Source organism: Lipotes vexillifer, unplaced genomic scaffold, assembly GCF_000442215.2.
Source record: "Lipotes vexillifer unplaced genomic scaffold, Lipotes_vexillifer_v1.1 scaffold549, whole genome shotgun sequence".
In the NCBI taxonomy this organism is placed as follows: Eukaryota; Metazoa; Chordata; class Mammalia; order Artiodactyla; family Lipotidae; genus Lipotes; species Lipotes vexillifer.
The window spans coordinates 731,067-737,649 of NW_006791400.1; positions in this window are offsets into that span (position 1 = coordinate 731,067).

A 6,583-nucleotide genomic window follows, 5' to 3' on the forward strand; every position below is an offset into this window, starting at 1 on the left:
ATGGAACATCTGAGATAAAGAAGAAATGAAGAGCAAGGTGGTAATAAATAAGTGAATAGGAAAACTGGCAACGTAAAACAACACTAGTGATGACAGATAGCTGGAAAAAGAGGTTAGAGAATGAATCTTCTAAGTCCTTACATTTTGCAGGTGTAGGATAAAGTTACTGATTAATTTTAGACTTTGACAATTTAAGCATGTAATTGACAAGTTAAGCATGTAATTGGACTTCTAAAATTTTAATCTTTGAATTTTAACTGGAGCATTTGTCTCATTTGCATTTGAGTAATAAATTAAAGCTTAGGACTTCCCTGGTGGCGCAGTGGTTAAGAATCCGCCTGCCAATGCAGGGGGCGTGGGTTCGAGCCCTGGTCTAGGAAGATCCCACATGCCGCGGAGCAACTAAGCCCGTGCGCCACAGCTACTGAGCCCGCACTCTAGAGCCCGCGAGCCACAACTGCTGAGCCCATGTGCTGCAACTACTGAAGCCTGTGTGCTCTAGAGCCCCGTGCTGCAACTACTGAGCCCGCACGCCTAGAGCCCGTGTTCCACAAGAGAAGCCACCTCCATGAGAAGCCCTCGTGCTGCAATGAAGAGTAGTCCCCACTCGCCACAACTAGAGAAAGCCCGCATGCAGCAATGAAGACCCATTGCAGCCAAAAATAAATACATAAATAAATTAATTAATTAAATTAAAGCTTAGCTGTGAAATGCAAAAGTTTGAAACAATAAGGGAAATATAGACGATGTTTATGACCTCGAGGTAAGCAAAGATTTTTTTAAAACAGGTAACAAAGACCTATCATAAAAGACATGATTGGTAAATTTGGTTATATTAAAATGAAGGACATTTGTGCATCAACAGATGCCACAAGGAAGGTAAAAATACAAGACATAAAGTGGCTGAAGGTATTTACAATACATATAATACAATCAGCATCATAGGATATAAAGAAAAAACTCCCATTACTCAATAAGAAAAGACAAACGAAAAGAGGTAAACAGGAATTTTACCAAAGAGGAAAGTTAAATGGTCAATAAACATTTAAAAAGGTGAATAACCTTATTAGCAATATGGTAAATGCAAATTACAACCACAGTGAACCAGCATTTCATATTCAACAGCTGGAAAAATTAAGAAGTCTGATAATGCTAAGACTGTGAAGGGTATGACCACTGTCCTGTGGGGTAGGTAAGGGAATGTGGCTTAGAAACATCACACAGGGGACTGCTGAGGTGCTAGACACAGATTTCTAAATATATCTTATTCTTATATAGATAAAATATATAAATATACATATAAACAATTGTTTTACATACTCTTGAATGCGTGATATATTTCACAATATAGCTCACATTTTAAGAAGTGAAAAGTAGATACAAACTATCAATACTATATATAAAACAGATAAACAACAAGGTCCTATTGTATAGCACAGGGAACTATATTCAATATCTTGTAATAACTTATAATGAAAAAATATGGAAAAGACTATGTATGTATAACTGAATCACTGTGCTGCACACCAGAAACTAACACAACACTGTAAATCAAAAATACTTCAATTAAAAAAAAAGTTTTAAAAGTGAAAAGTAAATAGCAACTGAGAAAGGTACAGCAATACATGTGGACAACTTTTTTTTTCAAAAAGTTTTGCTATGAAACCACAAAGAAATGGCGTTGCAGCTAGAAGAGCATGACAGGTCCATAAACAGTCCTTTTAAAGATGGGCAACAAAATAGCTAGTTTGAGTGCCCGTGGGAATGAGCCAGTAACACAGGAGAAACAGATGATGCAAAGCAGAGAGACAGAGTAACTGCAGAAATAAAAGCCTGGAACAGGCAGGAGTCGGTAGATGGTGCAGATCGTAAAGGAAAGAGCTTGCCTTTGAAAAACAGCAGCCGTGTCTCCCTCTTGTAACAGGGTGCAGGGACAGATAGGCGTGTAGCTTTGGTGAAGGGAAGATGAGGGATTTCCCATCCATCCCGTAGCTTGGAAGTCAAGGTTGGAGGCTAAGAGAGAGGGAAGCAAAGAGGAGGGGTTGTAAGAATTTCAAGAAGAGTTGAAAAGTAGGAAACATTTTGGAGAATGTAGCAGAACCATGAGGGAGTGTTGAGGGCTCAAGCTGTGGGGCTTGTGGTCATGAATTTTCATTGAAACCCTTCCATGTGATATGTAATTTTCCCAGGTAACTTGTAACTCCTGGTAGGTGAAGGTCCAGAAGAGCTGGAGAATTGGGCCCATGGGTTAACCAGGGTTGAGGGTGGCTGTAATCAGAGTCAGAAGTTTGTCATAAATTACAATAGAGGCAAAAGGATAAGAGAATCGAGCATGTTAGCAAGGGAAGAAGGAACTGAAAATGGAGTGATATGGGCGTGGGAAGGTCAAAGAAGTGGAGTTCTCATGTGGTGCGAAAATTGTTGGAGAAGATGCCAGAGCAACATCTTGAGCTTGAGCTTGGAGGTGAGGCGGTACATATGATGACTGAATGAATGGACCCATTGCAAACTGTCCTCTAGCTTGTAAGTTGCTAGAGGGGATTGGTGAAGAGGCCCCACGATCACCCCATGAGAGAGCATCCTTAGGGATTATGTGCTAAACGGCCTCTGGGAGGCCAGAGACTCATCAGGAGAACTGCCAGGGGGGCTAAGTCAAAGGTGGGCCTCAGAGCTGCAGACAGACGGACAGGGGAGGTGGCTAGAGCTTTGAGGAGCAGAGGGAGTCAAACAGTAGATGCAGAGTCCTGCTGAGGTTCACGCAGTAATGATGCCGGGGACGGGACGGGAACAGGAGGTGGAGCCAAAGGGGCAGGAGCTAAGCACACAAAGAACGAAGCAGATGCTCGGAAGGAAGGAGGGAGGGAATGCGGTAGGAGTCTTGACATTTTGCATGAAAGGTGTTGGATGCCTCTTACTGCAAGTGTCAGCCTAGGTTCAAGGCACAAGGTCAGCGTGAGCACTCATTCCCTCAAAGCAACTTCTTCTGGAATCTCAAGACACTGAGAACTGCTCTGGAAAAGTAAGGTTTGGAAAAGGTAAATAGTAGTTCACCTAAAGTGGAAAAGGGGCATCTGTTCGGATGTTGGCAGAGGGGAAGATTCGCACGAGGGGCTTTGTGAAGGTCAGGGAGCATCTACGGCAAAAAAGAAAATAAGTCCTGCTTTTTCTTCTTCCTTTTCAGATTCAAAAAGAGTGAAACAAGTTAATATTTATGATTTAGTAAAGGTGTAAAGCAATGAGCGTTATTTTTTTGGTTTTTGTGGTTTTTTTGCCACTGAAATCGATCTACATCAGTTAAAATTAATGGAGTAAAGTCAAACAAGAAGCCAAAGGAAGTGTCACTTATACTCTAGGGCTCACTGCTGAGCCTTGTTTACTCCTGATGTTTGAGATTTGAAGGTTTTAGCAGGATCAGTGACTCCCTGCCTCATCATCTTCTTCTGCTTTCACTGTTCATCTCCCCAGCCCTGTGTGCCCCCTCCAGTCCACAGCTCCCCTGGGTGGTCTCCTCCAAAGCTATGATCTTTTCTAACACCTGCCTCTTCATGATTCTTACATCCTAACTCCAGCCCCAAACTCACCCCTGAGTCCCAACCTCCTGTGTATTAAACTATCCACTGAAAATCTCCATTCATGTGTCCGCCAATCGTCTCAGACTCACTCTGGCCCAAAGGAGGACCTTCACTTCCAACATCTCCCAAAGACTGCTCATGCATTTTTCAATCATTGTTCCTCGAGATCCCAGCCCCCAGAGCCCAGCTCCCCAAACCCCTGAAGGCTTTTCCCGCTCAACATCCTGTCATTCATCAAGGCTCATGAATTTGTCTTACTTAACAGCTGATATTAATTTATTGAACATTAAAAAGTATTCACCCTCACTACTAATCAAAAATGTAAATCAATGGAGAAGGAAAAACAGACCACATTCTCATCACCCAGTTTGAAAACATGAAAAAGATAGTCTCTGATGTGGTTAACAGGCAGTGAAATGAACGCTTTCAAGTGCCACTGATGGGAAGGCAAACCCCTCACAGGGCCACCTGGCAAGTGCATCACACATCTTTAAAAACACACCCCTTAGACTCAGTCACTTCACTTCTTGAAATCCACACCAAGGAAAGAAACTGGCGAAAAAATATAAGTATTTAACTACAATTAGCTTTACTACATTTTTGAAAGAGTAAAAACTTATAAATAGCATAAATGCCTAAACAGCCTAAATGAGGGATTTGTTAAACTATGGTACATGTGTAATTTCTTCACAGCCATTAAGAATAATTATATAGGTGTGCATTTTATTGACACAAATGATACCCACATATATTTTAGACATGAAGAAAGGTTGCAAAATAATATACAGTTACCATCTTAGTTTAAAAATATATTAATGTATATATCTAAACAGTAAAAGATACTCTAGGTACTGTGTGCAGCTCTTATGTAAATCTAAAATTATTTCAAAATAAAACTGCTAAAGAAAAAAAATTTGATCTGTTGACAACTTCTCTGCTAAAAAAGCATATGAACTCCCCAGAGTTAAATCTTATTGTCAGCACATAAATATGTAAACTACGAGGCCATAAAAGGACGAATGTAAAACTGTAAAACCTATGATTTTGGGGTCAGCACCTGCCTCCTAAAAAAGAGGTAATTGCCTCCAACCCTTTTCTATAACCAAGTTGTTGTAACGTCAGGTAAAATAAATATGGCTCACCTACTTATGCAGAAATAAGTAAAATAAAACAAAAGTTAAGAAGTAGAACACAGGGCTTCCCTGGTGGCACAGTGGTTAAGAATCCGCCTGCCAATGCAAGGGACATGGGTTCGATCCCTGGTTGGGGAAGATCCCACGTGCCGCAGAGCAACTAAGCCCGTGCACCACAACTATTGAGCCTGAGCTCTAGAGCCCGCGAGCCACAACTACTGAGCCTGAGCTCTAGAGCCCACAAGAGAAGCTTCTCCACAAGAGAAGCCACTGCAATGAGAAGCCCACACCCTGCAACCAAGACCCAATGTAGCCAAAAATAAATAAATAAAATTGATTCTTTAAAAAAAAAAAAGTAGGACACAAGTTCAAGTTGGACAGAATCTAAACAACAATTTGAGGCAACATATGCTAACTGCCAGAGCAGTACAGGCTAAAGGTGCAGAAGACAAGGACGGATATGGTCAAGGAGGATGTCATGGGAAGAGCAGGCTTGAGTCTGACTTAAGTGACTGGAAGAAAGAATGAAAAATATATTTCAATCAAGATACATATTAAGAAACTGAAATCGTGGATACTGCATTTAGGAAAAACTAGAAGACTGATTAAAATGAAATCCTTGTGGAAGAGCTATGAGAGGTAAGGGTGGCAGGGTTTAGAGGCCATACACGCACACAACACACATACAATATACACAATACACTCACACACACACCCCACACATACTCATACAACATACATAACTCACATTCACACACACAACATACATAATACACTCACTACTCACACATACACCCCATACACACTCACATACAACATACACAACAAACACCATATACACAACACACACAATGCAAACACACCACACAATATACACACACTACAGCATACAAAACACACCACACACACACACAATACACACACACAACACACATACAATACACCCAACATGCCTCGCATGCAGAAAATAGGAGTAAACACCTAATTCCTTGATCCAAAAATGTTGTATTACAGAGAAAATTACATTTGGTGTAATGCAACTTATTAATATCTCTGTCTTACAAAATCTGTCTCCGCCTCCCACCCCTCCACCCCACTGGCTTTGCCTCCTGCAAACATCTGGGCGCCGGTCTCCTGGGGGCAGATGTGACTATTCTTTATCAGACGTTTTCAACCCAGGCTGTCCCGTCTGCCACCACACTTGGCACCTCCATTGGTTTACTTCTCTATGCCCCCTTCTCGAATCGTTTAGAAAGATTCCAGATTCTGTCCCTCTCCAAACATAGCTAGTGGCTTCCACATTCCAACTTGTAATAGGGCTCTGAATTCACCACTCATCTGACATTGTCTCTTCCGCTATTTGTGTGTGTTTATTGCTTATACCTTTGTATTAAGATGATTTTTCCATCATTCTGTTGGGGTTTGGGAAGGGTATGGAGATTGTTAATCACATGTGTTCATTCTGTGTTTAAAGGAAAGTCCCTATAATAAGTTCTAATTGTGGAAATGAGAAAGGGGTCTGGCTAATAGTAATGATAGAAACTTATTCGAAGAATAAGTTTTTACCTTTGGAGACCAACCAAGGAACCCCACATTTAAAAAATAAAATGATCTCAGACTCTTGGCAGTGGGAGTGCCCAGCATTATATACAGCCTGTTTAGGCAAAAATAATAATAATGACTTTCCCCACATATATAAATTGACTCTAAGCATGCATGACTTTGTATTTCAATCCTGTCACTACTGGGTGGAAGCAACTTTTTTTTTTTTTTTGGCAGTACGCGGGTCTCTCCCTGCTGTGGCCTCTCCCGTTGCGGAGCACAGGCTCCGGACGCGCAGGCTCAGCGGCCATGGCTCACGGGCCCAGCCGCTCCGCG